Below are 12,314 nucleotides of genomic sequence, written 5' to 3'. Positions count from 1 at the left end.
TGACTCACTCATACTCGTCTGACTCACTCATACTCGTCTGACTCACTCATACTCGTCTGACTCACTCATACTCGTCTGACTCACTCATACTCGTCTGACTCACTCATACTCGTCTGACTCACTCATACTCGTCTGACTCACTCATACTCGTCTGACTCACTCATATTTTCGTGTGTGTTCCACGTTGAGGAACGTGAGGTTGTGAGGTGTGTCCTCCTGCCTCGTGAGGTTGACAGCTTGAGCTGGTAACTTGACCGACTCAAGTGTGTCTCCCGCCTGTCTTACATCCCCTGTCAAACTAACTGGTTCTTTACCTGTCAGTTGACTGTTCCCTTCACCTGTACTGTTTCTGTCCAGCCAGGAGTGACAGAACAATTTAAAGAACAAGAATGAGGGAACTAGAAAGAGACAGAAGAACGAATGGAGTGAGAGGGACAATGCTCTCAGAATCCAAGAGAAACGACAGGATATATATAGATATATAAATGGAAAAAACAGGATATATATAGATATATAAATGGAGGCTTTAGAAGGACAGGAACGAGAGACGGGAGAAGAGTCAACTAAGCCGGGATAGGATAGACGGGTTAAGGCTATTCTTAGATCACCCTCCCAAAACCAATTATCTAATTTGCATCTTCGGTGGCCATTGGCGGCGTCTGGAGGCAGGCAGGCAGGAGTCGCCGGCTGATTATACTAGTCACAGTGACCCCCTAGTCCTAGTTATGCTAATTATACTAGTTATAGTGACCCCTATAGTCGCCTCCAGGAGGGCTGAGGGCTGGCTGGGGGCTGCCACAACCAGCCTATCACTCATCTAGTCTCCCCTACATCATCTGGGGGTAGTAGGGCATAAATAAGCGTATATAGATGTAAACACCATTCTCCCTAAGGCGTATCTCCGAGGCAGGCGTATATAGCGTATAGCGTTGGCCGAGGGAGGGGGGTCGGGGGCGGGGGGATGTCATTCTGCGCCCCCGTCAAGGGGGTTGACGGGTGAGGGGCCGAGAGGCACTCTACAAGCAGGTTTAATGAGCGTGAAATCAACGTAACTCAGTACCCTCTTAGGGACGAGGTACTGGGAGATTTGAGGGAGGGTGGGAGTGGACAGTGACCACGGGGGAGTGGACAGTGACCACGGGGGAGTGGACAGTGACCACGGGGGAGTGGACAGTGACCACGAGGGAGTGGACAGTGACCACGGGGGAGTGGACAGTGACCACGGGGGAGTGGACAGTGACCACGGGGGAGTGGACAGTGACCACGGGGGAGTGGACAGTGACCACGGTCTCTAGGGTCCTTAAGGACTGCCCAACACGCCTTTAATTGGAAGATTACTGAACTTCACTTTATAATTGCTGGGTAAATAAGATCCTCCATGGCTAGTGTGTATTCACCTAGTTGTATTCATCTAGTTGTATTCACCTAGTTGTATTCATCTGGTTGTATTCACCTAGTTGTATTCACCTAGTTGTATTCACCTAGTTGTTCTTGCGGGGGTTGAGCTATGCTCTCTCGGCCCGCCACTCAACTGTCAATCAACCAACTGTAACGTAACTACTAACTAATCTTTTTCCACACACACACAAAGGACAGACAAAGGACAGAGGACAACAGGATTAGATGTAACAGAGCTAGGAACGATTACATTAACATAAGACGAGTATCGGAAAGAAATTATGAGAATGATATTGCAATCAAAGCGAAAAAGCAACCTAAATTGCTACATAGCCATATAAGAAGGAAGATGTTGGTAAATGACCAAGTGACAAGACTGAGGAAAACAGAGGGGGCGTATTCAGAAAGTAACAAGGAAATCTGCGAGGTACTGAATGCCAGTTTCCATGGAGTGTTCACAACCGAGCCTGAGTGGCTCCCATTGTTAGAAGAGATTACCCTAGATGAAAGACTATCAGATATAGAGGTGACAGCAGGGGAGGTAATGAAACAGTTGACAACACTGGATACAAATAAAGCAGTTGGACCAGACAAAGTATCACCGTGGATTCTAAAAGAGGCAGCGCAGGCTCTCAGCGTGCCTCTGGCAATGATCTTTAATGAGTCACTTATGTCGGGAGAATTGCCCAGTTGCTGGAAGGAGGCAAATGTCGTATCGATTTTCAAGAAAGATACCTATTTCCTGCTAGGTAACAGGGGCATTCAGGGTGAAAGAAACTTTGCCCATCTTGTTTCTGCCTGGTCCGGGAATCGAACCCGGAGCCAAAGAATTACGAGTCCTGTGTGTGTGTACTCACCTATTTGTGCTTGCGGGGGTTGAGCTTTGGCTCTTTGTTCCCGCCTCTCAACCGTCAATCAACTGGTGTACAGATTCCTGAGCCTACTGGGCTCTATCATACCTATATTTGAAACTGTGTATGGAGTCAGCCTCCACCACATCACTGCCTAATGCATTCCACCTGTTAACTACTCTGTCACTGAAAAAAGTTCTTTCTAACGTCCCTGTGACTCATGTGGGAACTCAGTTTCCACCTGTGTCCCCTTGTTCGCGTACCACCAGTGTTGAATAGTTTATACACACACACACACACACACACACACACACACACACACACACACACACACACACACACACACACACACACACACACACACACACACACACACACACGCACACACACACACACACGCACACACACACGCACACACACACACACGCACACACACACACACACACACACACACACACACACACACACACACACACACACACACACACGCACGCACACACACACACACACACACACACACACACACACACACACACACACACACACGCACACACACACACACACACACACACACACACACACACACACACACACGCACACACACACACACACACACACACACACACACACACACACACACACACGCACACACACACACACACACACACACACACACACACACACACACACACACACACGCACACACACACACACACACACACACACACACACACACACACACACACACACACACACGTGTGTGTGTGTGCAGTAGTAGGCATCCATCAGTCTCAGGAGACTATGGTGTTGTGCTCTGGAGTAGCCTCACAAGGGCGCAAAGCCAGGGTAGGTTGATATGGAGGAGAAGCTGTTACCCAGGCAGCAGGTGCCCCCTCTCCACGGCGCCGTGTTGTGGCTATTACCTCTGCAACTCACAGTAAGACGCCAGCAATACAGACCGGTTGATCAGGCACTCAGTCTGTGTTCATCAAATTCCTCCTCCAGCAGAGTTCTGCACGGGTCTGTTGGCAAGTCTGCTTATATTGTGACGATAATCTCTTTCAAGAGAGATTGAGCCTGCTCTTCCCTATATCATTTACGTCATTCTACAAGTACAAGATGCTACATTAAAGATACGTCCACCAGTATCACAAAACGTTTTGCCCAGGAAGCAAAGCGTACCTTGCACCACCCGACACGCCGGCTCTCCACCCGTTGTCAACGAGCAAACTACCCATTCTCCGCCTGCCTGCTCCTGATTGGCTGGTGTATCGCCGACAGCACACCTGCACCTGCACTCACGCCCTCTACCTGAGTCGACGTCTGGGCCAGCTCACGCCGTCCTCCTCAGAATATCTCTGTGCTCTTAGAAGTTGACATCTCTCTGGTAGACTAAGCCCTGGCTGTCGTGTACTAAGGGAGGTGGCAGCTCTAGCCAATATTCTCAGCACCTGATTATTATTGTCTTGCACATTATTTTATATTAGAGTAAATTTTCACATCTATTAATTATTCTTGTTGTTTTGTTTGTTGACTTGTTTTGAATTTTACATAAGCCAAGGGATTGTCTTTGTTCATATCTTGTTTTCTAAAGTAATTAAAATTTCATTGTTTATGTTGTGTTTTGCGTGTCTTCCCTTTACCTTACCACAGACAAACAGGCAAGCAGTCTCTTTTTTTATGTAAGTGTGACCAGGCATTGACACCTGCCATTGGAGGACTGCCGAACATCAACACTCCAACACTTTACCGTCACAATATAGAGAGAGAGAGTGTGTTGAGGTATTGTGGCTGCTTAGAGACCACTGAGTGGTCTCGTAGTGCCCCTACCCCTCCAAACTCCTCCAAGGGGCTATGTTGCACATCCTGCCACGCCTTCTCATGGGGAATTATTCCAGCGTGGAGATTGCAAAAGGTTCCCTGCAACATATTCCAGACGCGGCTCATTGATGCATCTCCCGCCTGCCTTCTAGGGAGTGTAGTTTTAAAGAGATATGCGGCGTGCCCAGTAATTAAGGTGTTGCCCTGAATACATTTGAGCACTAAAGGGTCTCTGCACAAACAGGTGGTTTGACCAGCATTAAATGGGGCAGTTTAGCTGTAGCAACTTCACAGATAAGGAAGGGGAGGGAATTATTAGGAGAAAATGCCAAGCTATTACGACTATATAGCATTGGGAAGGGGTCAGGATAAGGATTTGGGTTGGGACGTGGGGAATGAATGGTGCCCAACCGATTGGACGGTCGGGGATTGAACACCGACCTGCATGAAGCGAGACCGTCGCTCTACCGTCCAGCCCAAGTGGTCGGACCAACACAGGGGGATACTTACAGAATCATCATTAGCTTGGCAGCTCTGGTTTGAAAGGTTCTTGTTATCCAGCCTTTAATTTGTCTTACAAGTGAGACAGTCAGTATATTATACCCTTTACACCTGTGTGATTCCTGCAGCATTACTCCCAAGTTGTGCATCGTGTAAAGTTGGTCTGTGGTGTAATGTGGTTCACTTTCTGTTCTTCACTTTTTCATTGTGGCGGCAGCAGGTATTTTCTGTATCATCGATCATCATATTGTGTTCTCTGGTTCAATGGAAGACTTTGTTTGCATCAGTTCAGAGACTGTTGTGTTGTCTACGGTTGTTGACTCATAAACAGTCTACGGAAGACTTCGGCGATAGATGATACAACGCTGAAAGTTGTCTCTAGGTCGTATATGTGAACATAAGATTATAGGGACAAATGCTGTACCCTTGCCAAAAGGTTTTTCCATGAAGAAGGCTCGTCATTTAGAAATTGTTCTATAGGCCTATTGCCTCTTTTTTTTTTTGGGGGGGGGGTTCGGTTTGTTGGAGCTAGTACAGTAATTTACCAGTTATTGCCTTGTGCGCATTTTATGTGATAGGTCATATATATACATATATATACTAAGAAGGTTAGGTGAGGTCGGTGTTTTCTCTGAAGCTTTTCAAGGTAAACTAAAATATTCACAATCAATTAGTATGTCATATATGCACTTACTAAATAAACCAATATTGGCCGAAAGCAAGTGCGAGAACGGGTTGCACACCTCCCCAGTTCCTCTCCATCACTAACAGGCTGGGCACAAAGAGCAAGACCTCGCACCACCGGAACCACTGATAGGTGAACACTGATAGGTAAGTACCTCCATCTTACCCACGTACCTCCCCAACCCCTAGAGAGAGTGCAGACCTGCCTTCCGAACACCTCACCCCCCCCACCCCTACCCCTTCATAACAGAGCCTACCCTCTCCCAGATGGTGCCCCCCCCCTTCCCCATCACCCCCCCCCCCCCCGGACAGTGGCTTCCTGCCCTCTGGTGGGCTTTGGTGGCTTTACATATATCACCACACTGGCAGAAGCATACAAGTTCTGTACATTAATGCGGACTGCTTAACTAATTGCTTCAATGAGCTCCAGGAGATTGATTGATGACGATTAAGCCACCCAAGAGGTGGCACGGGCATGAATAGCCCGTAAGCTCCAGGAGAGAACTGTGGTCGCAAATATATTTTCACAGACAGTTAAGGTAATCTGTGGGGGATGTTGTTTTCTCGAGAACGACCAAGTGTTCAGGAAGCATACTCAGGGTCACTGATGAATGTCTGGCGGAGGTTTGAGGGAGTAACCAATGAAGGAACAAGTAACTCCTTAAGCTTCAGGAACTCCATCTCAATATAATGCAATCACAAGAACCCGATGAATCCATGAGTAAATACTGAGGTTGTAGAAGGACTCGAACCCAGTAGTGCAAGTGCATGAGTTCATGGCCGCTGGTTCGACTCCATCGCGGAGTCTCAGTGTTATTCAACTATTTGTTAGGAACATTATCAGCAGAGAATGTATTAAATAGTAAAATTAGCAATATGCCACCCACCAATTGAATTCTAGTAACCATAACAAATGGTTACTAGAATTCAATCTGAATGTGTAAGGCAATTAGAATGGGGTGGGTTGGAAAGACACAAGATGAATACACACAGACTTAGGGAAAGGCTGGTGTCAGACTGGAACATGGACACCATACTATTCCGTGTCCACTACCATAAGCACACACAAACAGGATGACATCAGCGGCATCTGTGACGTTGGCAGACATAACAGTGGCTTTGAGGAACCTGAGAAGTAAATAACTGATAAGACTATATGCAGTGTATGTAAGACCCATCCTAGACTATGCAGCACATGCGTGGAGCCCCTCACGTTGTAAGCTGGAGAAGGTCTTGAGACCTACCATAGTCAGAGGATACATGATCACAACGTACAAGATACTGAGAGGTATAGACAAGGTAGCAAAGAAAGTATGCCTTGACAGGTATGAAACAGGACAGGGTGGCCCAGGCAGGCACTAGAAACACAGGTGAGCCAAAGATATGTAAGTTTTCATGTAGTGTTTGAGTGGTAAACAAATGGAAAGCACTAGAGGAAATGGAGAATAACTGCCTGTCAGAGTTATACAAGCAAAAACAGCATTAGAAGTGTGTGTGTAAGGGTTGAACTAATTAGGAGGCGGGTGCAAGAGCTGGGACCAGATTCACGAAGCAGTTACGCAAGTACTTACGAACGTGTAAATCTTTCCTCGATCTTTGACGGCTTTGTTTACATTTAATAAACAGTTTAGAAGCACGAAAACTTCTCAATCAACTGTTGTTATTACAATAAACACCCTTCTGGTGTTTCGGAGCTCATTAACTGTTTCATAATTGTAAACAAAGTCGCCAAAGTTTGAGAAAAGATGTACAGGTTCGTAAGTACTTGCGTAACTGCTTCGTGAATCTGGCCCCTGGACCTCTGTCGTTGTTGTTGCTAAAGATTCAGCTACTCAGGACGAAGTGTCCATGTAGCACGGGCTATGGTGATCCCGTAAACCTCTGTCTGTTGTTGTTTAAGATTCAGCTACTTGGAACAAAAAGTTCCAAGAAGCACGGGCTATGGTGAGCCCGTTGTGGACTTACCTGGCACAGGAGCGGGGTTGTAACTGATGAACTTCTGTCTGATTGATTGATTGATTGATGAAGATTAAGCCACCCAAAAGGTGGCACGGGCATGAATAGCCCGTAAGTGGTGGCCCTTTTAAGCCATTACCAGTATCAAGAGCTGATACTGGAGATCTGTGGAGGTGCGAATGCACCCTGCGTGACGGGAGATGTCTCCCTTATGAATGTGTTAAGATGAAGATGAAGATGAGGCACGGGCATAAATAGCCCGTAAGTGGTGGCCCTTTTGAGCCATTACCAGTATCAAGAGCTGATACTGGAGATCTGTGGAGGTGCGAATGCACCCTGCATGAGAACCTCTGTCGTCGGAGGCACGGTTATGTAAGCAGCGGTAGGTGAGGAGCCGCAAAGAGACAACATGTGAGCGTAAGTAGAGACAGATCCAGTACACCTCCAGCGCCTGTAGTAAACTCTCTCACCTGCCTTACCCGAGACCATTAACAGTATAGCATGCTGCTTATCATCTCCCGGGAGGGGAGGCCTGGATGCTCTAAAACAATCACCGGCCTGTAACGAAGCCGTAATCTATTTGCATATGTTGGCATTTAGAAGAGCAAGTCTGTCGTTTAAAGCCCCGCTTTTATCGACTGTAAAGGCGCCGACTCTGCTGGCCAGGCAGTCACAGGTTGTTAGGTTGGTGTGGGTGGTGGGTGGGGTGGTGGTGGGTGGGTGGGGGGTGTAGTCGTGGTGGTAATACCAGCAGTACTGGTAGTGGTGGTGGTGGGGGTCGTGCTTACCTCACAGTGACTACCAGAAAGTGAGGTCTAGCTCTTCATGCCTTGTTGCACTGGTGGTGGTTTTGGTGTACTGGTGCTGGTGGTGGTTTTGGTGTACTGGTGGTGATCGTGGTGACTGCGTACTGGTCTACGTGTTGGTGGCGGTGTGAAATTAAAATTAAGTTTATTGAGGTATAAACACACACACACAGGGATGAGGCAGCTCAAACTACTCTCACCCCGTTCAGTACGACGTGTTTCAGCGTGCTACGTACAGCGTGCTTCTACCCAAGTGTGGTGATGTGTTATCAAACAGTGTTCTCTGTGTTCCTCTCGGTGTTCTATCTTTGAAGGAGCAGTGTAGCATCTGTTGTGTTTCTCAGGTGCTCCTTCGTCATGCACAGACGGTTCAGTTCTCACCTGGCTTGTCAGTAATTAAGTAGGTTGAACTTAATTACGTGGCAGGTAATGAACGTCAAGTAGCCATCAACTTCTTAACGGGGCTTGACGGCTGAGTGGACAGCGCTCGGGATTCGTAGTCCTGAGGTTCTACGCGGAGGTGGAAACAAATGGGCAGAGTTTCTTTCACACTAATGCCACTGTTAACCTAGCAGTAAATAGGTACCTGGGAGTTAGATAACTGTTACAGGTTGCTTCCTGGGTGTGTGTAACAAAAAAAAGGAGGCCTGGTCGAGGACCGGGCCGCGGGGACGCTAAGCCCCGAAATCATCGCAAGATAACCTCAATATATTCTCACGTGGCTGGTTGAACATCTGGATGAAGTTGGCTACCTTGTGAAACACAAATACTCAACGAGCCTTGTTGGGCGGTGTGAGGGATGGGGGGGGGTGGCATGAGTAGACACAGTGGTGAGTGAGGCGGGTGTGGAGATGACGGGTGAGGCGGTGACGGGTGAGGCGGGTGTGGAGATGACGGGTGAGGCGGTGACGGGTGAGGCGGGTGTGGAGATGACGGGTGAGGCGGCGGCACGGGGCCTCACGCTCCCATAAACACCTTGATCTCTCACCCGTGTGGCAGTCCGTGCACCCCAGTAATATTAGAGACCGCTAAAGTCTCCGAAGAGCAATTATACAGCCCCGCTCCTGTGCCAGGTAAGTCCACTACGGGCTCACCATAGCCCGTGCTACTTGCAACTTTTTGTTCCGAGTGGCTGAATCTAAAACAACATCAACGACTCTAAAGAACAGTCAGGAGTCGAGGCGCCGGATGAACACCAAGAAAATTACGTTTCCAAGATACAATAAGGATAAGAAAAAGACAGTTGACAGCGTGAACGAGGGAGAGAAAGTAATTCAGGTGTGTGAGTTGAGCCGTGTGAGGGGGGGAGGAGGGGGAGGGGGGACCTAGTGTCAGCAGGCATCCCCCCCCATCCTCCCCATCCTCCCCCCCCCCCCCTCTATCCGGACCCACAAAGTGGCAAGATGCCTCAGAAGTATTCTTTCATTTGGTTGGTTCCCAGGGCCGTAATGACGGAGATTAAAGAACATACGAGCATCAGATAGCGTGGCGGGAGGAGTGTGGCCCAGCCCAGAGGTCAGGTGCGATGTGATAGACGCGGACCGTAAGTATTCACGCAGGCGCCATCACGAAGAGGGAGATGGTACCTCTTCACCGAGAGGTACCATCACCGCTGCTTGTGAAGATGGTACCTCTTCACCGAGAGGTACCATCACCGCTGCTTGTGGAGATGGCCGTCTTGATGGTGGTGTGGGAGCAGGCGGTACCCAAAGGCAGGCAAGGATCATCAGCAACGGTCGTGCAGATCACGGCTCAGATGTTTACATGGCGAGTGACACACAGAGACCACCACTGTTAGTGGGCGCTGGGCGAGGGGTCAGGCGAGAGCTTAATTCTTAGTGTATACAAACAAGATGGCAGCTCCCACAGAGATTCTTAGCGAAAATACTTGTGAGGGGTGGTAGAGGGCAGGCAGGGAGAGGATGGCCCCCGCCGGGGCTTCTTGAGATCTTCAGCACAGATGGTTGTGTACTGAGAGATAAGGCCAAGATATTACAGATGGTGGAGGTCACGATACGCCCGCTCGCCTGCCTCACGCACCTCCTGCTGCCCTCCACACCGGCCACCCACCAGTCTACCCACCCATCACTTGCCCTGCCACCCACTGACCCTGCCACCCACCAGCCCCTGCCACCCACCAGCCCCTGGCACCCACCAGCTCCTGCACCCACTGACCCTGCCACCAACCAGCCCCTGCCACCTACCAGCCCCTGCCACCCACCAGCCCCTGCCACCCAACCAGCCCCTGGCACCCACCAGCTCCTGCACCCACTGACCCTGCCACCAACCAGCCCCTGCCACCTACCAGCCCCTGCCACCCACCAGCCCCTGCCACCCACCAGCCCCTGCCACCCACCAGCCCCTGCACCCACTGACCCTGCCACCAACCAGCCCCTGCCACCCACCAGCCCCTGTACCCACCAGCCCCTGCACCCACTGCCCCTGCCACCTGTTGGCGGGGATATGTTACAGGGGGCTGTGTGTGTGATCTGTGTCACGAACTGCTGTGTCCAGACTTGCTTTATAGCATTTTGAAGTTGTCCGGTTCTTGCTGGGGGTGTTGACTGGTGCTTGCTGGGGTGTTGACTGGTGCTTGCTGGGGTGTTGACTGGTGCTTGCTGGGGTGTTGACTGGTGCTTGCTGGGGTGTTGACTGGTGCTTGGTGGGGTGTTGACTGGTGCTTGCTGGGGTGTTGACTGGTGCTTGCTGGGGTGTTGACTGGTGCTTGCTGGGGTGTTGACTGGTGCTTGCTGGGGTGTTGACTGGTGCTTGGTGGGGTGTTGACTGGTGCTTGCTGGGGTGTTGACTGGTGCTTGGTGGGGTGTTGACTGGTGCCTGCTGGGGTGTTGACTGGTGCTTGCTGGGGTGTTGACTGGTGCTTGCTGGGGTGTTGACTGGTGCTTGGTGGGGTGTTGACTGGTGCTTGGTGGGGTGTTGACTGGTGCCTGCTGGGGTGATGACTGATGCTTGCTGGGGTGTTGACTGGTGCTTGCTGGGGTGTTGACTGGTGCTTGCTGGGGTGTTGACTGGTGCTTGGTGGGGTGTTGACTGGTGCTTGGTGGGGTGTTGACTGGTGCTTGGTGGGGTGTTGACTGGTGCTTGCTGGGGTGTTGACTGGTGCTTGGTGGGGTGTTGACTGGTGCTTGGTGGGGTGTTGACTGGTGCCTGCTGGGGTGTTGACTGGTGCTTGGTGGGGTGTTGACTGGTGCTTGCTGGGGTGTTGACTGGTGCTTGCTGGGGTGTTGACTGGTGCTTGGTGGGGTGTTGACTGGTGCCTGCTGGGGTGATGACTGATGCTTGCTGGGGTGATGACTGGTGCTTGCTGGGGTGTTGACTGGTGCTTGCTGGGGTGTTGACTGGTGCTTGCTGGGGTGTTGACTGGTGCTTGCTGGGGTGATGACTGGTGCTTGCTGGGGTGTTGACTGGTGCTTGCTGGGGTGTTGACTGGTGCTTGGTGGGGTGTTGACTGGTGCTTGGTGGGGTGTTGACTGGTGCCTGCTGGGGTGATGACTGATGCTTGCTGGGGTGTTGACTGGTGCTTGCTGGGGTGTTGACTGGTGCTTGCTGGGGTGTTGACTGGTGCTTGGTGGGGTGTTGACTGGTGCTTGGTGGGGTGTTGACTGGTGCTTGGTGGGGTGTTGACTGGTGCTTGCTGGGGTGTTGACTGGTGCTTGCTGGGGTGTTGACTGGTGCTTGCTGGGGTGATGACTGGTGCTTGCTGGGGTGTTGACTGGTGCTTGCTGGGGTGTTGACTGGTGCTTGCTGGGGTGTTGACTAGTGCTTCCTGGGGCGTTGACTGATGCTTGCTGGGGCGTTGACATCCACATTATGTGTTTCCTCACTGGTTAATTTATCCGCTATTACGTTCCTACAAATCCCTACACGACTATGGACGCTGTTAATTTTATCTTTTCTCCTTGAAGGTGAAGGCTGAGGAGGAGGACTGTGGTGATAAAGGTTTCGTGGTCTGACGGTTTAGGAGTCCATAGGACTTGAATGGTTTGTTCTGGAGTCCGCGGTTATATGACAACCATCATGACACAATATTATTGTTGTCATATGCATGTTCAAGGGACAGTTTGATAGCGAACATTTCCGTCTGTATTGTGGAGGGGTTGTTTGTCGGTCTTGGGCTCGGGGGGGGGGGGAAGGAAGGAATTATCAAGGGAAAAGCGCCAAGCCATTACGACTATATAGCACTGGGAAGGGGCCAAGATAAGGATTTAGGATGGGACGGAGGGAAAGGAATGGTGCCCCAAACACTTAGACGGTCGGGGATTGAACGCCGATCTGCATG

At 50.3% G+C, this 12,314-nt stretch overlaps 1 protein-coding gene across 1 annotated transcript in view; it reads left to right on the top strand.

Moving 5' to 3' along the window:
- LOC123766080 (extracellular matrix organizing protein FRAS1) overlaps nucleotides 1–12,314 on the top strand; it is a 368,121-nt gene that overhangs the window by 178,218 nt on the left and 177,589 nt on the right. The window lies entirely within an intron of this gene.

This window comes from Procambarus clarkii, chromosome 5 (genome assembly GCF_040958095.1).
Source record: "Procambarus clarkii isolate CNS0578487 chromosome 5, FALCON_Pclarkii_2.0, whole genome shotgun sequence".
NCBI classification, from domain to species: Eukaryota; Metazoa; Arthropoda; class Malacostraca; order Decapoda; family Cambaridae; genus Procambarus; species Procambarus clarkii.
Note: the sequence above shows the minus strand (reverse complement) of the source record. Positions and strands in the feature narration are given on the sequence as shown.